Source organism: Syngnathus scovelli, unplaced genomic scaffold (genome assembly GCF_024217435.2).
Source record: "Syngnathus scovelli strain Florida unplaced genomic scaffold, RoL_Ssco_1.2 HiC_scaffold_28, whole genome shotgun sequence".
Classification (NCBI taxonomy): Eukaryota; Metazoa; Chordata; class Actinopteri; order Syngnathiformes; family Syngnathidae; genus Syngnathus; species Syngnathus scovelli.
The window spans coordinates 243,480-268,598 of NW_026061370.1; the positions used below are offsets into that span (position 1 = coordinate 243,480).

The window sequence follows — 25,119 nt, forward strand, 5'->3', positions numbered from 1 at the left end:
TCGCCTTTCCACTGCGTCTTCGGGTACCAGCCACCCTTGTTCGCCCACCAGGAGCGTGGTGCGGCGTGCCCGTCGGCCCAGGCTTGTGTCCGCCGTTGTCATCGCGCCTGGGCGAGGGCCCGGGTCACTCTTCTCCGCTCTGTTTCAGGCTACGCCCGCCAGGCGAACAAGCACCGGACACCGGCTCCGGAGTACAGAGTGGGGCAGCGTGTGTGGCTCTCGACGCGGGATTTGCCGCTGCGAGCAGGATCCCGCAAACTGGCGCCCCGCTTTGTTGGACCGTTCCCTATTCAGAAGGTGATTGGCCCGGCCGCAGTCCGTCTTCTCCTTCCAGAGTCCCTGAAGGTTCACCCCACGTTCCACGTGTCCCGTGTGCGGCCCATCCATGAGAGCGCGTTGGCGCCGGCGCCCGTTCCGCCGCCGCCGCCCCAGCTCGTTGAGGGGGGCCCGGCTTACGCTGTCCGCTCCCTGCTCCGATCGCGGCGGCGCGGTCGTGGTCTCCAATACCTCGTGGACTGGGAGGGTTATGACGACGCGCACCGCTCCTGGGTTCCGAGCCGCTGGATACTCGACCGTTCGCTCATCACGGAGTTCCATCGCTGCCATCCGGACCAACCGGGTCCTCGGCGCGGGCGCCCGAGGAGGGACGAGGGGAGGTCTTGCCCGCCGGTACCGGGGTCTTCTGCTCCCGTTTCGGCGGTGTGCTGACCCCCCCACCTGGTCGCCCGGGGAATTGCCTTCCTTTTTTGTTTTTTTTGTTTTGTTTTTGGTTCCTGGGGACGTCGGGAGCCGTCCCTTGTGGGGGGGGTTCTGTCACGTGCTGGTGCCACCGGCGACAGGACCACGCCCCCCTGTCAATGGAATCGCCGTCACCTGCCACGGGCTCATGGACAGCACTATATCAGCGCCGCCAGCGCAGACCTGAGTGTCAGTCTGTCCCTTGATGCTGCCTTGCTCATCAGTCCCGAAGCTACGGACCCGCTTGACTACTTGGAACCCCCGCAGAATCGTTTGTCCTCTCCAGCCCGATCGCCGCTCCAGCGCCCGCTGTTCCCATCATCCCCTTCTCCAATAAAGTCCGTCGCTACGCACTTGGCTGTACTGTCCGTTCCCTTACAGACATAACTAGACATTTTTGATAAGTGGTAATGAGAAAGGTTTTTATAACTTTATGATCTGATATATATATTTCTGAGCACTTTGAAATAACAAATGTTTTTTGATATATTGCCTGAATAGCTTAATGACCCTTAAGGAACTGTTCAATGCATGCCTGATGATTTTCTAAATCACGGACACTGCCAAAGTCGTCTAAAAATGTTCAGTACTTGATTGTATCTTATGTTTTGACTAATTCTAGACACCAGTTTTCGATTACTACTGAACGTTCTGGACAGAGGGAAATATTTTGCCTAACAAAGAAAAGATATGGTTGAAAGCATGATTAAACTAAGAATATGATGACGTAAGCAAGTACATGGAGATCAAAAGAACAAACAAACAAAAACATGGTAAGTGGTGAGTACAAACTTTGCATGGTCAGGGAACATTAATAAATAGGTAGATGATGTCACAGCCAAAAGCTCACATAATTCCGTACAAAATGACAAAATTGAAAGAATGATGAATGGATGAGGTGGAACAGTATATGTGCAAGAATGTTTACAGGAAGGTCACTTGGAGATAAAACCAGCAGGTGCCAGAGGGAGACAGCCAAGCCAAAGACGATCGTCAAGGCTGAAAGACGGAAAGGACAACAACAGCCCCCACAAATCGAATCTCCCATAATCAGCACCCAACCCCACGGAACCAGCTCTCACCGAACCAGCACCCACTCCCATGGAATCAAACTCTCCTGTGAACTTGCCCCACCCCAAAGACTCATCACCCATCAAACTCGGCCCACACTGGCCGACTGAATATAAGCTGACCAAAGAACCTTGAAGGTGGCCTTTTCTGAATGGAGACTTTGCGCTCTTGAAAGGCCCAGCGCTGTATTGTACTTTCCTGAAGACAGAGCTTTCTGAACAAGAATTGTGATTGAACTCAACCAACCTGTGTAAGTCTAATTTCTGCTTCAGTGTCTTAGCATTTTCCTAAATCTGAAGAAATCAAACGAGCACACAGTGAGTAAATTGGATAACTGGTGATTGGCAATGACTTTTGCCGTGAGGCGCAGATAGTGCACTCCCTAAATTGTGGACAAAATCCAACAGGTGCATGAACTCAATCTGTTCTTCAACAGATTTGATTCCGCCTCCCCCCCACCCCTTCACCTCGCTCCGCATCTTTTTCTACCACCTTCGACACTCCAGCCCCCCCGCCAGCTCACCAACCCCCTCCCCCGGAGTCACTCTTCTGTCTCCTGTCTCCACTCCATCACCCCGGTCTTCCGACATCCCCCTCTTCTTTACAGATCTTCAGGTTCACTTCAGAAAGATCAAAGCAGGGAAGACCCCGGGCCCAGACGGCATCTGGCCGAGACTGCTCAGGGATTGTGCGGACCAGCTGAGTGGTGTGGTCAGGTACCTGTTCAACCTAAGCCTGAGCCTGAACAAGGTCCCAGTACTGTGGAAGACCTCCTGCGTGGTCCCTGTACCAAAGGTGCCATGCCCCAAGGAGCCTAACCACTTCAGGCCTATTGCCTTGACTTCCCACCTGATGAAGACTATGAAGAGGATCATCCTGGGTCACCTGCGTTCACTCGTGGGAGCGCAGCTGGACCCCCTGCAGTTTGCTTACCTGCCTGGTGTTGGGGTGGACAATGCATTGATTTATTTACTGCACAGAACACTGCTTCACCTGGAGGACAACAGGAGCACTGGGAAGATCATGTTCTTTGTTTTCTTCAGCGCTTTTAACACCATCCAGCCGTCACTGCTTAGGGTGAAGATGGAGAAGGCGGGTGTGGACCAGTGCCTGACTGCATGGACAACGGACTTCCTCACCGACCGGCCGCAGTTTGTGAGGTTACATCGCAGTGAGTCCGACGTGGTGCACTGCAGCACTGGTGTCCCCCAGGGTAGGGTGCTCCTTTCCTTTTCACCCTGTTCACGTCAGACTTTACCCACGACACCGCACACTGCCAAATCCAGAAGTTCTCCGACGACATGGCCATTGTTTGAAATGTCGCAGAGGGGAACGATCTGGAATATAGGTTGGTCATCAAGGACTTTGTCAGCTGGTGTGAGCTCAACCAGCATCAGGTGAACAACACCAGCAAGACGAAGGGGTTGATTGTGAGCTTCGGGAGGACAGCACCCATCTTCACTCCAATGAACATCCAGGGATCGGACAGTGAGGTAGTGGAGAACTACAAATTCCTGGGTGTTCGCCTTAACAACAAACTGGACTGGACTGGACTGATCACACCCATATCCTGTACAAAAAGGGCCAGAGTCGCCTCCATCTGCTGAGGAGACTGAGGTCCTTCGGTGTGTGCAGGGCTCTCCTCCGGACCTTCTATGACTCTATGGTGGCCTCGGCCATCATCTACGCTGTGGTCTGCTGGGGTGGGGGCAGTAGTGACCGGGACAGGGGGGGACTGAATAAGATGCTCAGAAGAGCGAGCTCTGTTCTGGGCTGTCCCCTGGACTCCATTGAGGTTGTGGGTGAGAGGAGGACGTTGATTAAGCTTAAATCCATCATGGACAACACCTCTCACCACCTCCATGAGAGTGTGCGGTTCCTGAGCAGCTCCTTTAGCGGCAGACTTTTGCACCCTCGGTGTAGGAAGGAACGGTTCCTCAGGTCCTTCATTCCCTCTGCTGTCAGACTTTACAACATGCATGCCGCCTGATAAAATGAATGTGTTTCGTCTCTACTAGCAGCACTTGTGTTTATCCTTGTCTGTTATTTACCCTTTTTTGTAATTCTGGCACTTGTTTTATTCTTGCACTCGTATTATTATTGCACTGATATGCGCTGCTGTGACAAGTGAATTTCCCTGCTGTGGGATGAATAAAGTTCAATCAATCAGTCAAGAGTTGGTTCAGACTGAAGTCAAGTTTTTGATTTCAAAGCATGACACGTTAAATTGACTATGAAAGGGATCGTCTGATCCGAAGTCAGGTGCCTTATCCATTAGGCCACATCGCCATGTGAAATACTCCATGTTTTCAGTGTGGCCTTGATAAGACTGTTTAACGGTTCCCAACAAGCAAGGATGCCCAATGTGGGAACCGAACCCACGGCCCTGAGTTTAAGAGTCGCATGTTCTCCCCACTGAGCTAACCAGGCTTTTCGACCTTGGAATTGTTTCATTTTTTCATTTTTTTTGAATGGGTTAGGGGAAATAGAGAAATGTTTTAAGTGTGGCCTCTGAAACACATCTATTGATAAGACTAAAGAATCAAAGGTTCCCGACAAGTGTGGGCTGCCCAATATGGGGATAGAACCCACAACCCTGAGATTAAGACTTGCATGCTCTACCACCTGAGCTAACCAGGCTTCTCCTATTAAGAACTGTTTCATTCTTTCACTTTTTTTAATGGGTTTGGTTCACGAAAACCAGAAGCCACGTTTTAAATCTGGCCTCTGAAACACATTCGTTGATAAGACTAAACATTTAAAGGTTCCCAACAAGTGGCAGCTGTCCAATGTTGTCTCTAGTTGGAAACCCCAGCCCGAGTTGGAAACCCTAATTGGAAACCCTTGCCCCAGTTGGAATTCCTAGTTTGAAACCCTACCCGGAGTTGGAACCCTAGTTGGAAACCCTAGCCCTAGTTGGAAATGCTGGCTCTAGTGTGCAATAGAGAAAGCATTTTTTCTTTTGGTTTTTGTCACTTTGTTGCACTGAAAATGGAGATTGGGGGGGAGTCAGCACAACAAAAAAGAAATCAGAAACCAAAACCTTTCTGACAGTATAGAAAAGAATAATAAATAATACATAGAATAAGGTTTACTGTCTGTGAAGTTGAGTTTAATTGAAATGGCCAGTGGTTGAATCAATTTTACAGTAAAATAGCTCTGTAAAACCAACTATTCATGGCCTCGGTAGCGCAGGCGGTAGCGCGTCAGTCTAGTAAACTGAAAGTCGTGAGTTCAACCCTCACATGGGGCTATGTCTTATTTAGTCCTAACCCTAACTCGAGCCCTTGTTGGAAACCCTAGCCCCAGTTGGAAACCCAACTTTGAGAATGGTCAGACAGAAGTACCTTTTTCTTTTGATGAAGTTCAGTTTGATGGAAATGGCCGGTGGTTGAATCAATTTTACAGTAAAATAGAATTTTAAGACAGGTGCCACAAATTCTCGTTGGCGCAGGCGGTAGCGCGTCAGTGTCGTAATCTGAAAGTCGAGAGTTTGATCCTCACACGGTGCATGATTTATATATATTCCAACCCTAAATCTAGCCCTACCTGTAAACCCTAGTCCTAGTTGGAAATCCTAGCCCTAGCCTAGTTAAGTTTGATCAAAATGGGCGGTGGTTGAATCAATTTTACAGTAAAAAACAATTGCACAAATTGCAAATGCATAGCCTCGTTCGCGGAAGTGGTAGTGTGTCAGTCTCATAATCTGGAGGTCGTAAATTCAACCCTCACACAGGGCACACTTTTATATAGTCCTAACTCTAGCCCGAATTGGAAACCCTCATCCTCGTTGGAAGCCCCAGTTGGAAACCCTGGCCACAATTTGAAACCTTAGTTGGCTTCCCTAACCCGAGTTGGAAACCCTAGTTTCAGAATGCTCAGACTAAAAGTCACTTTATCTTTCTGTGAAGTTCAGTTTGATTGAAATGGCCGGTGGTTGGATCAATTTTACAGTAAAAAAGAATTGTAAAACTGTAAATGCACAGCCTCATTAATGCAGGTGCTAGCATGCCAGTCTCACAATCTAAAGGTCAAGAGTTCGGTCCTCAGGTGGGGCAGACTTTTTATATACCTAGTCCAAACTAGCCCTAACCCTAACTCTAGCCCTAGTTGGAAACCCTAGTCCTAGTTGGAAACCTTAGTTGAAAACCCTATTTTCAGTAGGGAGCAGGTTGCTCAGACTAAAATAACTTTTTCTTCTTTTAAGGGGTAGGGCAGCAAAGTAAGCAGGGATTGTGAATATCAGCAAGCACAGGTTGCTCAACTGGAGTCAAGAGAAACAAATTAAAAATTGTACATCAGATGAAAAATGTGCCTCTTTCTTTTGGCTTTTGTCACTGACATTTGGGGTCACCACAACAAAGATCAAAACAGCACAAAAACAGTTTACCTATATTTTGTCACGTCTCGCCCCCAACTGCTCCACTATGTGTCTGTCTTGGTTTCTGTCTGTGTGCTCGCCCCTCCCCTCCTGTGTGCCCATGATCAGTGTGATTGTTCCCACCTGCCTCTCGTTACCTGTCGTGTATAAAAGTCCTGTCTGCCCCTCTCTCCCTGTCGGATCATTGGTTTTGGTTTTGGTTGCTGTCGTTCGGTGTTGGCGTGCTGTCTTGGTGCCGTCGTGTCCTGCTGTCTTCTTGTTTCACGTCCCGGTCAGTCAAGTTATTGTTTAGGTCATGTCAGTTTACCGAGTCTGTATTTTGAGTTGCTTCGGTGGACCCTGGTCCGGGCTGCACTTGGTCGTCCTGCTCCATGCTCCACACCCGACCGTGACAGAATGATCCGACCATCACAGCGGCCAGCGCTTGGACCACCCTTCACCACCAGCTCCCGCTGCGACGCCCGATCCACATCCGAGCATGTTCCAGCGCCATGGGCTTGCAGCCGCCATCGGATCTTGCTCCAGCGACGCCGGGCTCACGGCCGCCATCGGAATTCCCCCCCGGCGCCATCAGCTCTGCGACCGTCGTCGGACTTCGCTGCCGCGACACCGGACCCGCGGCCGCTATCGGAGTGCCCCCCCGGCGTCATCAGACTCACGGCCGCCATCGGGCTCCACCCCAGCGTCGCAGGACCCGCGAACGTCGCCAGACATCCAAGCCAGCTGCGTCGGACCCGCGATCGTCCCTGGCTCCGCTCCCTCTGCTGCGGCGCGTGATGGCTCTTGCCGCCGCGCACAGCCCCGCCTTCCGAATGTCGCCGATCACTGTACGGACTTTGTGAGTGGCCGCCGATCGCGGTACAGACTTCCCAAGGCGCCGCCCCAGTGCGGTTGTGTTTCCCCGAGTTTCCGCGGAGTGCGGTTCTGTTTCCCCAAGTCGCCGCCCGTGTGCTGTTGTGTTCCCCAAGTCGCCGCCCGAGCGCGGTTCTGTTCCCGAAGTCACCGCCAGAGTGCGGCTCTGTCCCCTAGGTCACCGCCAGAGTGCGGCTCTGTCCCCTAGGTCACCGCCAGAGTGCGGATCTGTCCCCGCAGTCACCGCCCGAGTGCGGATCTGTCCCCGCAGTCACCGCCCGAGTGCGGTTCTGTCCCCGCAGTCGCCGCCAGAGTGCGGATCTGTCCCCGCAGTCGCCGCCAGAGTGCGGATCTGTCCCCGCAGTCGCCGCCAGAGTGCGGATCTGTCCCCGCAGTCGCCGCCAGAGTGCGGATCTGTCCCCGCAGTCGCCGCCAGAGTGCGGATCTGTCCCCGCAGTCACCGCCAGAGTGCGGATCTGTCCCCGCAGTCGCCGCCAGAGTGCGGATCTGTCCCCGCAGTCGCCGCCAGAGTGCGGATCTGTTCCCCGAAGTCGCCGCCAGAGTGCGGTTCGGTTCCCCCAAGTCACCGCTCGAGTGCGGTTCGGTTCCCCAAGTCGCCGCCCGAGTGCGGTGCGGTTCGGTTCCCCAAGTCGCCGCCCGAGTGCGGTGCGGTTCGGTTCCCCAAGTCGCCGCCCGAGTGCGGTGCGGTTCGGTTCCCCAAGTCGCCGCCCGAGTGCGGCGCGGTTCGGTTCCCCAAGTCGCCGCCCGAGTGCGGCGCGGTTCGGTTCCCCAAGTCGCCGCCCGAGTGCGGCGCGGTTCGGTTCCCCAAGTCGCCGCCCGAGTGCGGCGCGGTTCGGTTCCCCTAGTTTTTTTTTTTTTTGGGACGTCGGGAGACGTCCCTTGTGGGGGGGGTTCTGTCACGTCTCGCCCCCAACTGCTCCACTATGTGTCTGTCTTGGTTTCTGTCTGTGTGCTCGCCCCTCCCCTCCTGTGTGCCCATGATCAGTGTGATTGTTCCCACCTGCCTCTCGTTACCTGTCGTGTATAAAAGTCCTGTCTGCCCCTCTCTCCCTGTCGGATCATTGGTTTTGGTTTTGGTTGCTGTCGTTCGGTGTTGGCGTGCTGTCTTGGTGCCGTCGTGTCCTGCTGTCTTCTTGTTTCACGTCCTGGTCAGTCAAGTTATTGTTTAGGTCATGTCAGTTTACCGAGTCTGTATTTTGAGTTGCTTCGGTGGACCCTGGTCCGGGCTGCACTTGGTCGTCCTGCTCCATGCTCCACACCCGACCGTGACATATTTTCCTCTTTCAATTTGATGATACACTAGACATGAATACCTGTTTAGATTTGAAATCTTATCCATTAGGCCAGATAGCCATACAGGAAATTCTGACAAGTGATAGCAGTGCAATGATTTTTGAGCATATACAGTAAATCTACAGCCTAGATTCAAGTGGAGTTAACTGACTGGATCAGAAGATTAAGGGGTTCAAGTCCCTTCGTTGTCAATTTAATGAATGTCAAGAGGAAAGTAGCCTAGTGGATAATGTGTCTAACATTAAATAATAGTTTTTATTTTGTTTCTGCATTACCCAATACATCTCCTTCACATTGTGACACATTCTCCCATTATCTGTCTGTGTTAGGTAGAGAAAAAGATTTTAAAGGAAAGGTAAGTATTGTTGTGTTGTGTTTTGTTGTATTGTGTGTTGTCATTACCGTATTTTCTGGACTATAAGTCACGTTTCTTTTCATAGTTTGGGTGGGGGGGCGACTTATACTGAGGAGCAACTTATACGTGATTTTTTGTCACAAATTTTCAAAATAAAAAAAAAACGAAAAATGGATAAATGAACCGTGATGTAGCAAGGGATTACTGTAGTTTGAACTGCAAGTGACATCAGCGGCGCGGCGGTTGTTTACTTAAAGGACAAAGGATTCGATCACGGGATGACGAAGATGACGAAGGGCCCCATGTACTACCGGCATCTTTAGTGGCTTTGCTTGTAAGTGACACAGAGGACAGAGAGTTTTTTTTTCCCAATGATCATCACACACACATCTGGGTGTGGTGAGATTTGTCCTCTGCATTCAACCCATCCCCGTGTGATTTTGATCCATCCCCTGGGGGAGAGGGGAGCAGTGAGCAGCAGCGGTGCCGCGCTCGGGAATCATTTGGTGATCTAACACCCAATTCCACCCCTTAATGTTGAGTGCCAAGCAGGGAGGCAATGGGTCCCATTTTTATAGGTATGACCCGGCCGGGGTTTGAACCCACAACCTTCCAGTCTCAGGGCGGACACTCTACCACTAGTTTGAAGGATTTAATGATTTGGAGTGACACAGAAGGTTTGAAAAACTATTATATGTTTCACGCACACCCGGTCCTATTCTATGGAGCTCTCTTCGACCTCTGTGGCTGGAAGTGCCACCTCCAGGGATGGAAGTCCACGCTGCCACACGCCTGGAAGTCGATGCCGGTGCTTGGGGCTGTGTGGCGGTGAACTGTTTATGTTATTGTTATTTGATATATTTGTCATTTTCAAAACTTGTTCAGGAAAAAAAATATTATTCAGTGGTAATGTTGGACGTTTTCAATAAATACAAATTCATACAGTTTTAGGGTTCTCAGGTTAAAAAAGGCAATGCATGCACGGGGGCCCCCAGGGCTGCGTGCTTAGTCCATTGCTCTTCACCCTGCTGACGCATGACTGCACTGCGACCTACAGCGACAACCGCATAGTGAAGTTTGCTGACGACACGACTCTGGTGGGTCTCATCACGAAGGGCGACGAGACTCGGTACAGGTCGGAAGTTGACCTTCTGACCATGTGGTGCAGGGACAACAACCTCCTGCTGAACGTCAATAAGACCAAGGAAATCGTTGTTGACTTCCGGAAGGGTCACACAACACACCTGCCGCTGATCATCGACGGTGCTGTGGTGGAGTGGGTGAGCTGCACCAAGTTCCTGGGGGTGCACATCAGTGAGGACCTCTCCTGGTCCGCAAACACCTCGTCACTGGCAAAGAAAGCTCAGCGCCGCCTGTACTTCCTGCGGAAGCTCAGGCGTGCATGTGCTCCTCAGGCAGTCCTGTCTACATTCTACCGTGGCACCATTGAGAGCGTCCTCACCAGTTGCATCGCTGTCTGGGGTGGTAACTGCACTGAACAGAACTTGAAGGCCCTGCAGCGCATAGTGAATACGGCTGGTAAGATTATTGGTGCTTCGCTCCCCTCCCTGAAGGACATTTACACCTCCCATCTCGCCCGCAAGGCAACCTCGATTGCCAGAGATGTGAGTCACCCGGCTCACTCTTTGTTTGACCTTCTGCCCTCTGGGAAGAGGTATAGGAGCCTGCGCTCCCGCACCACCAGACTCGCCAACAGCTTCTTTCTCCAGGCTGTTAGGGCCCTGAACTCGCTACCCCCTTCTGCGTAGCGTGTGGCACTGTTGCGCTATTTTCTGGAATGTCTGCTGTACGCACACTTGCTCCTTTTTTTGCTCCTCTTATTTATTTATTTATTTGTTGTGTTATTTATTCATTATTTATTCAGCACGCTTTTGTTATACTTGTTTACTTGTTTGTCTGTTGTGGGCCATGTCTTGTCACCATGGGATAGGGGGGAACGAAATTTCGGTTTCTTTGTATGTCTTCGGCATGTGGACAAATTGACAATAAAGCTGACTTTGACTTTGACTTAAACAGTTCTACGAATCCTGTTTCATCCACTGAGTGTGTATGTGTACCACACGTTTTTAGCAATTAAGCCCGTGACTGAAAATGGCGTGTGCGGTAAAGACGTCGGCCCATGATCAAGAAGGTGGTTCACCCCATGTGAGGCTCAGCCATTGCACTACGGTTGTGCTGACCTCTGCAAATTCCCCTACTGTGTGAATCTTGACTGCATTATTTCTGGTAGTGGGGGACTGTGTTCGCGCTCTCCTCTGGTCTTTCTGATGAAAACAAAAATTAAGCGCAGTAGTATGCACATGGAGTTTAAGTCTGCGATGCTGTGACACACTGAACGCTTTTGATTATGTAATTAACTGTACTCTGGAACTGTGTGTCAGGGTTCTCCAGATTATTCTTATCGTATGATTATGTTGGAATGCAGCCTGTAATAAATAACCTAGCTAGATTAGTTTTATGCTTATGTTGGAATGCAACCTGTGATAAATCACCTAGCGTGTCCCATCCTACACAAAGTCGTAAAACACCCCTTGCTATGTTTTGACTAGAGGTCAAGGGCTTTCTCTATTCAGTCCACTCTTACCCCCACCCTGTTTCTCTTAATAAAAATGCTCTTGCAGGAGGCGAGAGTCAGACCTCCATTCGAACATCGCTGTACGCACAGCGACGAATGGACTCTCCACCTGCAGGTGTCTAAAGGGACTTACTCGTCTCCCGTGTGGTTCTTGCAAAATAAGTTGGACTGAGCGAATCTCTAACACTGTGCATTTGCTCGTTAAACTGTATTCACCAAATTAGCAAATGCAAAATAATATGTAATTACCACGTTCCTGACTCGTCATATGATATGAACGTATCAAAACCTTTTTGTCGGCTGTAGGTCTGTCTTTTTAAGAATGCGCCCGATTGTTGTTCCTCATACATCACAAGTATGGATTTCTAGAAAACAACTTTTACTTTCTAAAGTAAAATGACAGAAATATTTTCTAATGTCAAATATCAAACGCCACCAACGCAGTGGAGGTGAATTACACTCCAAACCATGCCAGCAACGTCAAAAGCCTCAATTATTTGCGACACAAGGGAGACATAGAGCATTTCCGAAGTTTGAAAAATCATTTGAGAAATTACGATCGTATTTTGTTTCCCGATTTGTGTTGAATAAAGTTATGAAATTACAAATTTTCAAATAAAACACAGGGATGGGATCATTTCCCGTTCTCTCAGACCAAAAGTACACGTACCAAGACATACAACTGTTTTTACCATCAATAATCAAAATAGACGCCCAATATAATTGAAAGAACGAGCGCCATCAGTGTTCGATCAGATACCTACAATCCTGTGCGCCAACAATGTTTAAAGTAAGTGAGACATTAATGAACACAAAATACTCGTTTAAACATTCTATTTTGCTTGAGTCCTTGTAAGTATAGTAAATCCATCAACTTCTATTGTTTGTATTAGAAGGAATGGTTGCTGCAATTTGAGTGTGAGACCGCCTGTGAATTTAGTGAGACCAGCAGTGGGGTGGCCCGTTTTGACTCAGATTTTCAGATCACTCGTTTCTCTTCAGATCGAATAAATCTTTCGCCTTTTACTAAAGATTTCTGTGGAGAGGAACAATAAAGAGTATACCATTTCCGTGGAGAGGAACAATAAGAGTATATCTCAATTTGTTGATGCTCTGCGAAAGAATATCAATATTGCAACGGATAGCCGCCTATATCATACTCCGTGCAACAATCATACGTTCACATAATTTATACCGGCACGTGTGAACATGTTCACATAAACAGAGAAATTATGCCGAGTGCAGACAGACAATCACGTTTAAAACCTCGTTTATCATCCATCCATTTATCCATCCTATTCCGCTTATCCGGGTTGGGTCGAGGGGGAGACAGCTTTAGGAGGGACTCCCAGGCTTCCCTCTCCCCAGCCACTTCATCCAACTCAACCCGGGGAATCCCAAGGCGTTCCCAGGCCAGCCGAGAGACATAGTCTTTCCAGCACGTCCTGGATCGCCCGCGAGGTCTCCTACCGGTGGGACATGTCCGGAACACTTCCAAAGGGAGGCGTCCAGGAGGCATCCTGATGAGATGCCTGAGCCACCTCATCTGGCTCCTCTCACCGTAGAAGAGCAGCGGCTCTACTCCGAGTCCCTCCCGGATGACCAAGCTTCTCAAGGGAGAGCCCGGACACCCTGCAGAGGAAACTCATTTCGGCCGCTTGTATTCTGGATCTCGTTCTTTCGGTCACGACCCAAAGCTCGTGACCATAGTTGAGGGTAGGAGCGTAGATCGACCGGTAAATTGAGAGCTTTGCCTTTTGTCTCAGCTCTCTCTTCACCACGACGGATTAGTACAGAGTTCGCATTACTGCCGACGCTGCACCAAACCGCCTGTCGATCTCGCGCTCCATCCTGCTCTCACTCGTGAACAAGACCCAAAGATACTTGAACTCCTCCACTTGGGGCAGGATCTCATCCCCGATCCGGAGAGGGCATCCCACCCTTTTCCGACCGAGGACCATGGCCTCGGATTTGGAGGTGCTGACCCTCATCCCGACCACTTCACACTCGGCTGCGAACCACCCCAGTGAGAGCTGGAGATCACGGCTTGAAGAAGCCAACAGCACCACGTCATCTGCAAAAAGCAGAGACGCAATGCTGAGGTCCCAGAACTGGACCCCCTCAACGCCTTGGCTGCGTGTAGAAATTCTGTCCATAACCATTATGAACAGAATCGGTGACAAAGGGCAGCCTTGGCAGAGTCCAGCCCTCACTGGGAAAGAATCTGACTTACTGCCAGAAATGCGGACCAAACTCTGGTATTGGTGATACAGGGACCAAACCGCCCTTATCAGTTGGCTCAGCACCCCGTACTCCCGAAGCACCCTCCACAAAACTTCCCGAAGGACACGATTGAACCCCTTCTCCAAGTCCACAAAACACATGTGGACAGGTTGGGCGAACTCCCATGCCCCCTCGAGGATCCTGCCCAGGGTGTAGAGCTGGTCCACTGTTCCATGGCCAGGACAAAAGCCACACTGCTCCTCCTTAATCCGAGGTTCGACCTCCCGACAGACCATCATCTCCAGCACCCCTGAATAGACCTTACCAGGGAGGCTGAGGAGTGTGATTCCCCTATAGTTGGAACACAACCTCCGGTCTCCCGTCTTAAAGAGGGGAACCACCACCCCAGTCTGCCAATCCAGAGGCACCGTCCCCGATGTCCACGCAATGCTGTAGAGGCGTGTCAGCCATGATAGTCCCACAACATCCAGAGCCTTTAAAAACTCTGGGCGGATCTCATCCACCCCCGGGGCCATGCCCCAGAGGACTTTTTTGATTACCTCAGTGAGTTCGACCCCAGAGATTGGAGAGTCCACCTCAGAGTCTCCAGGCCCTGTTTCCACAATGGAAGGCGTGTCGGTGGAATTGAGGAGGTCTTCAAAGTACTCTCCCCACCGACTCACGACGTCCCGTGTCGAGGTCAGCAGCACGTCATCTCCAGTGTAAACAGTGTTGACGGTGCACTGGTTCCCCCTCCTGAGACGCCGGATGGTGGACCAGAATTTCCTCGAAGCCATCCGGAAGTCATTCTCCATGGCCTCGCCAAACTCCTCCCACGCCCAGCTCGGGCTCCTTTTCAGTCAGAGAGGCGATATTCCATGTCCCAAGAGTCAGCTTCTGCAGCCAGGGATCGGTCCGCCAAGGTCCCTGCCTTTTTCCGCCGCCCATTTTGCACTGCACCCGACCCCTTTGGCCCCTCCGGCAGGTGGTGAGCCCATGGGAAGGGGGACCCATGTTTCCTTTTCGGGCTGTGCCCAGCCGGGCCCCGTGGGCGAAGGCCTGGCCACCAGACGCTCGCCTTCGAGCCCCACCTCCACGCCTGGCTCCAGATGTGGGGCCCGGTGACCCGCGTCCGGGCGAGGGAAAACAAAATCCATTTATGTTTTTCTTCATAAGGGGCTTGTGAGAGCCGTGCTTTGTCTGGCCCTTCACCTAGGATCCGTTTGCCATGGATGACCCTACCAGGGGCATGAAGCCCCAGACAAGATGGCTGCTAGGATCATTGGGGCGTGCAAACCCCTCCTCCACGGTAAAGTGATGACTAACGAAGGGGCTTCGTTTATCAATGCAGTTTAACTTCTGGTGGGACCCATTTGAATTGGCACATGCCAGTCTATTGTAATTTGGCAAAAAATATTGTTTTTAAATAAAAAACAATAACCAACCCTGTCAATTGCACAAGCACTCCTCTTTACTGTTCACAAGCACAATCACAAGTACAAGTCGTCTTCATCCATAAGCACATGAGTCTTTCCTTGTTAAAACACAGCAGCCCTACAAAAAATGTTCCATCAACTTTTAGTGTCTTAATAGACAATGATGGTATTTATTTAAATATTGAAACAAAATATCTACCTCCTTCAATGTTACACGTGAATGCACATACAGAGAGAAGTTTTATTCATTTTGATAAGGCTACATGAAGCAAAATATAAAGGTGAATACACACTGTTTTCGTGCACCATTTTAGCCCAATTCCATCATTTCCTTGTCTGTCTGTGCCTCCTTACCAGCAAATTTCTGGAAGTCCACATGGCGTCTTTGATGGCAGCAAAAGTGAGCCACTGCTTTGTAAAGTCTTCTTGCTTGATTTTCAACGGGCTCACCCCATAGAGTACAAGGTTCAAGATTCAAGATTCAAGAGTTTTTTATTCGCCATGTTTGAGCGTGCCAAACAAGGAATTTGACTTCGGTAAATCACAGCCTCTGTTCAACATTTAGGTGACTAACAACAACATGTGAAAAATGAAAGATATTCTCAAACATCCCCTGATCTTAAACTGATCTTAAACTCCCAAGAGGGCAAGGAAAAACTCATAACTCCAGCTAGGGGAAATGAGAAACCTTGAGAAGAGACCACAGATGGGAGGGTCCCTCTTCGAGGATGACCAGGCTGCAATGGATGCAGAGAGGACACATAGTACAAACAGTGTAAACAAAAAAGGTGTGGAAAGCGGGATGTTATTGCACAGTAATGACTCTGAGACTCTAAGAGTGGTGTGAGTTCATCAGAGCGACAGCCTGGGGGAAGAAGCTGTCTCTGTGTCTGCTGGTTTTAGTGTACAGAGCTCTATAACGGCGTCCGGAGGGGAGTAGTTCAAACAGGCTGCAACCTGGGTGCGAAGGGTCTGTTGAGATGTTGATGTCTGCATTCAACACTTCCCTTGCCGGGAACTGCAGGTCGCCCACAGGTATACGGCAGCCATGAACTACCTGAGCAGGTGCCACACTGACTCCTGGGCGCCACAGCCAGGTCGGGGGCACGTTGAGAGCGCTGATATGCCCCGGGAGTGCATAACGGACCTGACTGGGAGGCCATCATGGGCCACCATCCACGACAGGTCCCAACAAGTTTGTTTCGAGAGGGCGGGGTGGTTGACGTTGTGCCAAACTGTTGTGGGCTCGCCGAATGCGGGTCCGAGCACTGGACAAACCACTTCCCGCTGTACGACAGAGATCATAGATCTGTGACTTGTTAAAATGTCACTATTTTCTTGCTCTAATTTAAAGTTCTTCAAAAACTTTTTGGTGAAGAAATAAGAAGGTGGCGCGTTAAAAGACACAGGAATTCATTGGTCGATGGGTATTAGCTTTAGTTTCCGGAGGTATGTGTCACGTCTCGCCCTGCTCCACTATGTGTCTGTCTTGGTTTCTGTCTGTGTGCTCGCCCCTCCCCTCCTGTGTGCCCATGATCAGTGTGATTGTTCCCACCTGCCTCTCGTTACCTGTCGTGTATAAAAGTCCTGTCTGCCCCTCTCTCCCTGTCGGATCATTGGTTTTGGTCATTGGTTTTGGTCATTGGTTTTGGTTCCTGTCGTTCGGTGTGTCGTCCTGTCTTGGTGCCGTCATGTCCTGCTGTCTTCTTGTTCCACGTCCCGGTCAGTCAGTCAAGTTATTGTTTAAGTCATGTCAGTTTACCGAGTCTGTATTTTGAGTTGCTTCAATAAACCCTGGTCCGAGCTGCACTTGGTCGTCCTGCTCCATGCTCCACCACCCAACCGTGACAGTATGAGCCCATCCAGAATTGTGTCATTGCTTGGCTTTTCGATGCATTTGGTGTAACGAGCGCGCTTCGCAGGTGCAGGGCAACATATCTGCTTCCGAGGAAGAGTTTTAAGTTCGGGACTCCTTCTCCTCTATTTTTTTTCTTTTTCTTCATGGTGTCCCTCTTCAGTCCCTCTGACTTGGATTTCCAGGTGAAGTAAAAAATGGCTCGGTCCAATTCTAAAAGCAACTTACTTGCTGGGATGAAAACAGAACTGATTAGTAAAAGCAAGGGTAAAATCACCACTTTTATGGTTAAAATTCTCTCTTCTACGGTCAGCTCTCTTAATCCCCCAAACCCAAGAACAGATACTACACTTTATCTTAGCCAAAAGGCAGAGAAGCGATGGAGTATGCGAGTGAGGGACTCGCTTACAGGCTTCCCCGTCTACCCATTCTCACCAACGGTTTGTTAGAATAGGCCTCTTTGGCACATGTGATTAGCTAGGGAGCTTGAGCTATGCCATTATATCGCTGTAACACTTCTCTTGCTTTATTAGCTTTCTCTACTCTATGAAACCCTTTGCACATATGTAGAAGTCGCTCTCGGTTAAGATGACAAGGTCACACATTATCACACAGGCTAGGCAGTCGCCTCCTTGCAGGAAGGCGGCCAGAGTAGTATAAGAGCAGGAACCTTGGCGCTGGGAGAGGAACCTTCTTCTGCATCTCGCAGAAAGGGCTCCACAGCTGTGCATCAATCATTTTGGCATACATTAAATAGTTAAACTGTGAAGGCTTTCTCTTGGTAATTACTGTTAGCATATCGAGCATTAAAGATAAAGAACTGGGAACAAACCTAACAGGTTACAGTACGGAACAGAGTGCTGCTCTAATGGGCACTAAAAAATCGGCAAACTTGTCTGATGACTTATTTGTTCACTCTTCTTCATCCGCAGTAATGCATGTAGTAGTTCACGAGGCATATATGTGTCCCCTTTGACCAGTCTCTATCCAAATACACAGTGTAGATACCTATTAAAATGGTAGACCCGATGAACATGAAAGGCAAATGAGAATTTGCCAAGAACTTTCCAGGGTCATCATATGTACAACGGCTGCGCCAAAAGGAGTCAGGCCAGAAGAATACAGCGGAACTAACACAAGATTTGAACGCACGCCTTAGTAGAGACTGAGAGCCTAAATCCAGCGCTTCAGCGACACTACCTACCAACTGCAGTTTCAACATTGAATTTTGTTGACATTTCTAATAAAATGTGAAAGTGGATAAAAAGTTGGTTTCTCCACCAGCATCCAGGTTAGTGCTGCCCGACTGAGCTTTGTTCATAATGTAATGAGTGACAGTCAGAATCCAGTTACGAGTTGGAACCGAATGCTTGTTAGCCGATTAGAGGACTTGATGAATTGCTAGCACTGAGCAGCAGAGTGGCGCAGCGGGAGCGTGCTGGGCCCATAACCCAGAGGTGGATAGATCAAAACCATCCTCTGCTGTTTGTCTGGTTTGGACCTTCTTTCAAGTCATGCTTTTGAGAAAAAATGTCGTGCGCATTATCTTTTCCACACGTTGGTTGTGCTGCACCTGGAGGCAGGGCTCGAAGGCGAGCGTCTGGTGGCCGGGCCTTCGCCCATGGGGCCCGGCCGGGCACAACCCGAAAAGGAAACGTTGGTCCCCCTTCCCATGGGCTCACCACCTGTGCGAGGGGCCAAAGGGGTCGAGTGCAGTGTGAGCTGGGCGGTGGCCAAAGGCAGGGACCTTGGCGGTCTGATCCCCGGCTGCAGAAGCTAGCTCTTGGGACATGGAATATCACCTCTCTGGCTGGAAAGGAGCCCGAGCTGGTGTGCGAGGCAGAAAAATTCTGACTAGATATAGTCGGACTAGCCTCCACGCACAGTTTGGGTTCCGGTAGAAGCCCTCTCGAGAGGGGCTAGACTCTCTTCCACTCTGGAGTTGCCCACGGTGAGATGTGTCGAGCAGATGTGGTGGGTATACTTATTGCCCCCCCGGCTGGGCGTCTGCACATTGGGGTTCACCCCGGTGAACGAGAGGGTAGCTTCCCTCCGCCTTCAGGTGGGGGGACGGGTCCTGACTGTTGTTTGTGTCTATGCCCACCCTTCTTGGAGTCCCTGGAGGAAGTGCTGGAGAGCGCTCCTTCTGGGGACTCCATCGTTCTACTGGGTGACTTCAATGCTCACGTGGGCAATGGCACCAGGACTTTGTAGTTGTGTCATCAGATTTGCGGCCGCATGTTTTGGACACTCGGGAGAAAAGAGGGGCGGAGCTGTCAACTGATCACCACCTGTTGGTGGGTTGGCTCCGATGGTGGGGGAAGATGCTGGTCCGACCTGGAAGACCCAAACACTCTGTGAGGGTCTGCTGGGAACGTCTGGCAGAATCTCCTGTCAGGAAGAGCTTCAACTCCCACCTCCGGCAGAGCTTTTCCCACGTCCCGGGGGAGGCGGGGGTCATTGAATTTATATAACTCGACCTCTACGTTTTAAGCTTGATGAGCCAAAATATCAGATCTTGCTCTTGTTTCCTACCGTTTTAGCCTATTTGTTTTATCCAAATCTGTTCAATCTCTGATTATAATCTGTAGCCCTACGTATTTTTCAAATTTTTATTTATTTATTTATCAAATCTCCTCAGTTCTGTCAAACTCAGTGCACAATGAACCTCCCTTCCACTTTGAACCAAGCTTCACCAAATTTGGGAACGCCGTAGCAAGGAGTGCGATTTGGTTGTCGGACACTCCAAGTCCATATCTTTTTGCCGCACTTCACCCTCTCAAGTTGGTGTTCTTTTGTTGTTGCTTCAGAGCGACCCCATCCATCACTCTTGAATGAGTCCATTGTTCAAATGAGTCAATTTTCATCATTGTGAGTTCCTCCGCTTTTCACTGTCTTTTCTCGTCCCCGAGGATGTTGTCTGTCCTCCGGAGTGTACTTGTCCTCCTCCAAGCACAACAGCAGTCTTTTCTTGTCCTTCGCCAAAGGTCAAAGGTGCTTCAGAGCCAGGCACCATTTTGTAGTTGTTCACGGCTGCAGGCGAAGTCTCGGATTGGGTTTCAGGGACTCTGACACTGAGAATGACAGGCTGGGACATCAAACTTGTAAGACTATTTCCAAATGTAGCTGCTTCCATCAATTTGCTGGTAACGTTTATTTACCAAACTTCAAATTCTCCTAATAACAGCGGTCTCGGTTTTATATCGTAAATCCTGCAACTCATCCTATTTTTGAGCTACATTTTATCTATAGTTCCAATTTAATCGGACAGTATGTTGTCTTCAGTATCATTATTGAAAATCAACTCATCGAGGTCTGCTTTCCACATCAAGCCCTGATCTGTATGTCTTGACCTCTCACATGTTATTGTCATGCTTGCTCAAAAATGTGACTTAGAGTATGGTGCTGTGAATTCTCAATCTCCCCAATGAAATTGGATCCCACCTCGTAGTTCTTATCGTTCTCATGTTCCTGTTAGCCTGCAATTGTCCAAATCAAAAATGTTTTCTTTTAACTGTCTTTCTTTTGAACCTCTAAATCTCTCGTGTTGCTAACCTATCTACACCAGAACAAAAAAATTACCACAATATAACATGTATTTGAAAATTCATTGTCATAACGTGTTGTATTATTACTATCTTCCACTATCTGTCCTACTCACTCCCCCCTTTTTGAGGCTTGGCAACGCCCATGCCTCACACCTTGACAAACTTTTTGGGAGAATGCGTTCTTTACTACATACGATTCCATCATCATTTAAGTTGACTTTCTTTCCAAAACGCTTCTCAATTTCTCAGTTCACACATCTTCTGCATGTGTTACTGGTTCTCCAGTTTTTTTTCTTCTAGTTAATTATCAATCCAAAAGCTATGTGTTTCTTTCTAACATTCAACCTGCTCAAAATCACTCTTTCATCGAAGTCGCTTTACTAATTTTCTATAGTAGTCGCCAACGACTTCAACCATTCAACCTGTAATTTCTTTTCATTCAGGCTATCATTCATCAATGTTCATTTGCATCTCACACGCAGTCTCCAAAAAGGAGTCTTTCTATCACATTGGTCCCAATTCATCCAAGCTCACCACACAACATTCATATATCATTTTCAACTCAGGTTTCCTGGTAGAACAATCCACCAATTCAAAAAAACTTAACTAAAACAAACAATTGGCAAATTAATCTGAATTTCTTTTCTTTGTTTTTAAATTTGAAGAACTCAATCTCTCAGATTTAGCTTGCATTTAAAAGTTTGCATAATCTTATAACACAACCAATCAATTATTCCTATTAAATGTAGCATTGCAAAATCTTAAATTCACAATTTAGCTTCTCCCAATTCCTGAAAGCATGTTCTGTTGTTTTGTTAACTCAGAATTTCTCATGAGGGCTTGACACTAACATGCACTAGTGTGGATTAGTTTCTGTTCGCAAACAGATTTCTCTCTTTTTCTTTCATTTTTATCTGTCAAAATTGTTTCTGTTCTGCGGTGTAAATTGAATAGACCACAGTCTAGCAAATTTTTTTATACTAAAACTTTAGCCAATGTTCATCATTTTAACATATACGCACACACATGCACAGCTCTCGCATGCAAAAGGTAGTTCCCAGCACCAATGATTCGTCACAGGCTGGCCATTTCCTGTGGTCGATCATGAGCTGGTCCCTCCCATGCACACGAGGACAGCACATTCTACTTTTATTTATTTATCTTCTAGAAGCAAGTTGCATTTCTTTACCACTTGATTTGCATATTTTAACTTCAGTGTAACACAATTTGATCCCTATTCATTTGTAATTGGGCCTACAAACAGCATTGTCATACTTCTTGTGTGGACAGGGGCTCTAACAATCTAAAACGATTTTTGATAACCTGACAATGACATGTTTTGCTGTCATATGGGAGAGGTTTCAGATCTTTTAAATTTCGATACATGATTTGCATAGGACCGGAAACTCCTCTTGCCCCTTGCTTGAGCCGCGGCTTGAGCTGCGGCCTTGCACCTGCTCACAGGGGCCTTATTGTCTCCTGGTCTGACAAACACTTGTGACCGCATCAGTTTTCATCTTTCTAGCTTTTGTCTCTTGAATTCGTTCTCATCTCTTTGTGAAGATTTCAACCACACTCTAGCACTTCTACCACTTCAGCATGTATTCCATACAATTAAGAAATCTACTTGCCATGAACTTCTCGTTTTAAAGAAGAGCAGAGCAAGAGATTTACCGTTCTTTTTTCCCATCTTAATTTCAGTAGTTTAAGGTTTTACATTTTTTTTCCAATTTTTTTTCTTTGAGGATCCTCAATGCAGGTTTAAATTGACCTTTCGACAGATTACTAGCCTGTTTTATTGCCGTGGATCAACGCTAGAACTGCTTCTTAGTCAATTTATCCTACCAGTCACACACTCAATCACGCAAGTTATCCCTGCCTACGCGAAGTCCTCCTTTTAAAAAAAAAAGGAGCTGCTTCATCCAGTGAGGGGACTCTACAACACCCCCCACCTTCCCTGGGAACTAAAGACAAAAGTCCTTGTCCCCAGCCCTGCCAACGCGAAGTCCTCCTTTTTTTTTAAAAAAAGGAGCTGCTTCATCCAGTGAGGGGACTCTACAACACCCCCCACCTTCCCTGGGAACTAAAGACAAAAGTCCTTGTCCCCAGCCCTGCCAACGCGAGGTTGTACTCCCTAGAACAGTGGTCGTCAAATAATGATTCACGGAGGTACTGAGATTTTAAAACAGTTTGAGAACCACTGCTCCAAAAGAGACACCTCATCCAGAGGGGGACTCTACAACACCCCCTCCTTCCACAAAACTTATTCCTGTGCACTTCTTCCTTTTTACGCGTTTCACAAGCAACAACACAATCACACAACTTCAGGCCTTTAACTTACTTGTCCCCTGGTTCGTTGCACTGCCGGGTCCCGTCAATCCACCTCTGTCAGACGAAGGCAGACCTAAGATGCTGGCCCAGCGAAGAATTCTCTTCCCAGGACTTTCTCTTCCAGGTCCTCCTAATGGACGCTGGCTTGTCGACAATGCAGCACGTCCTCCTTCGCCGGTCAGATGGTGGGTATGAGGATCCCGGGTTTCGGCACCAAAATGTTAGAGATTTGCTCACTCCAACTTATTTTGCAAGAACCACACAGGAGACAAGGCAAGTTCTTTTAGACACCTGCAGGTGGAGAGATCACTCGCTTCAGGAATGAAATCTGCCCTCCTTCCTGCACGTGGATATTTATTAAGAGAAACAGAGTGGGGGTATGGGTAGGCTGGCTAAAGCCCTTGTCCTCTAGTCTAAACATGTCAGGGGATGTTTTACGACCTTGAGATAAGGAGGACAAGGTAAGGTATTTATTACCTGTTGCGTTCCAACATAATCCTACGATAAAGATAACCTGGAAAACCCTAACACTAGTGCTGTGTTGCATTGGTGTGTGCATGAGGAGGCGGAGCTTCGCTACCGCCAGCTGACGCAAGAATATCAAGCGCTGCAACGAGCCTACGCGCTTCTCGCCCAGACCAGCGGAGGGGACTACGACGCCGAGAAGGAGATCAAGGTGGCGCCCCTTCCCGCAACCCCCGGCCGGGTCGCAGCCTCCCCGTTCTCACCCAGCCTCGGGTGTTCTCTGGTCTGAAAGGAGGAGGAGGAGCCTCCCTCCTCCTCCTTTCAGACCAGAGAAAAGCTGGTGGTAGAAATGGGTCACTATCAAAGCAGAGTAGCAGATCTGGAGTCAGCGCTGAAGCAACAAGGACAGGTAAGCTCATCAATGAGCACACCTTTTTCTCAGACAAAATAGCTACATTCTTCAGTCATTCATTCGTCTGGCATTACTGGACCAACCCCTCCCTGAACGTGGCTGGGAAAATGCGGAGAAAAGCAAATGTCATTTTCCAGTCAAACAAAGAATTTGTGGATGAAAATGACACAACATTCCAAAGCTGTCCACGCGTTTGTCTCTTCTAGAATGTCAAGTGGGTGGAGGAGAAGCAGCTGCTGCGTCAGAGCAATCAGCAGTTGGCCGAAAAGGTGATGGAAAGAAAGGCGCTGGGCGGAGTCGCTTGGCGTCACACCCGTCGGGAAGCCCCGCAGATGAGGTCTGACTGTCTTTTCAGGTCAGGCGGATGGAGGCGGAAGAAGCGCGTCTGAAAGAGCACATCCAGGATATCCGAGACCAAAACGAACTGCTTGAGTTCCGCATCCTGGAGCTGGAGGTGGGAAGACTCGCACAAGCGTGTTGAGGCCAGAGATGTGACAGACGGACGGACGGACGGATGCATGCCTCTGCCTTTCAGGAGAGGGAATGGCGCTCCCCCGTCTTGAAGTTTCTGCAAGTCCGTTTCCCAGACAGCCTCAGCCCTTTGCAGATCTACTGCGAGGCCGAGGGCGTGAGCGTACGTAAGGCGTCCCTCGCAACCCTAACCTTAACCCGAGGTCCCAGAACACCTTACATTGCTCCTTGCGCCTTTCCCCCGGACATCGTCATCAGTGATCTGATGAAGAAGCTGGACATCCTGGGCGATAACGCCGTAAGTGTATGTCGAACTCCTTATGTTCGCACTCCACGAGACTCGGCGGCTCAAATGTGACTTTTGGAAGGCTTTGCGCTGAAAGAAGCTTGTTGACGCTGTGCCTTTGGGCTCTTGCAGAATCTCACCAACGAGGAGCAGGTGGTCGTGATTCACGCCAGGACCCTTCTCACCCTAGCCGAGAAGGTAACGGGCACGTCCACGCACGCTCTCGCATTCTGCTTATGTGACAGCAGCCTTTCCTCAGTGGTTAGAATACATCAAAGTGACCAAGTCAGCACTTCAACAGTAGATGTTGGACATTGAAAGTGAGAAGGTAGACAGACACGCGACATCAGCCAAGGGGAACTCCGGCAATGTGCCCCAACAATTCTGACCTTGAGCTGTGCTAGGATATGTTCTGTAAGCAGAAGGGCTACCTGGATGAAGAGTTGGACTTCAGGAAGCGTTCCATGGACCAGGCTCATAAGGTAAGCCGCCCTCAAATCTCCCGCCGGACCACTGATGGACGAGGATTGCGGCCCAGAGGATCCTGGAGCTGGAGGCCATATTGTACGAGGCGCTACCGCAGCGGGACTGGCCCGCCACGGACGGCGAAAAAGCCAGCCACGCTGGCGTGAATGACGTGCTGACGCCGGATCAGAGAGAAGAGCTTAGGAGCGCCGTGGACCAATGGAAGCGAGCCCTGATGTGCGAGTTAAGGGAGCGCGACGCTTGCATCCTCCAAGAGAGAATGGATCTGCTGCACAGCGCGCAACAGGTAAGGGCCCAAA

The 25,119-nt window shown here is 49.2% G+C and overlaps 1 non-coding gene and 2 pseudogenes across 1 annotated transcript; 2 read left to right on the plus strand and 1 right to left on the minus strand.

Moving 5' to 3' along the window:
- Positions 1–10,824: 10,824 nt before the first annotated feature.
- On the plus strand, positions 10,825–10,990 carry LOC125993378 (U1 spliceosomal RNA). The gene has a single exon (XR_007490172.1). It is a non-coding gene; the product is annotated as a U1 spliceosomal RNA (small nuclear RNA).
- Positions 10,991–12,291: 1,301 nt separating this feature from the next.
- LOC125993368 (U5 spliceosomal RNA) lies at positions 12,292–12,376 on the plus strand (annotated as a pseudogene).
- A 4,618-nt stretch (positions 12,377–16,994) lies between these two features.
- On the minus strand, positions 16,995–17,202 carry LOC125993360 (U2 spliceosomal RNA; annotated as a pseudogene).
- Positions 17,203–25,119: the final 7,917 nt, after the last annotated feature.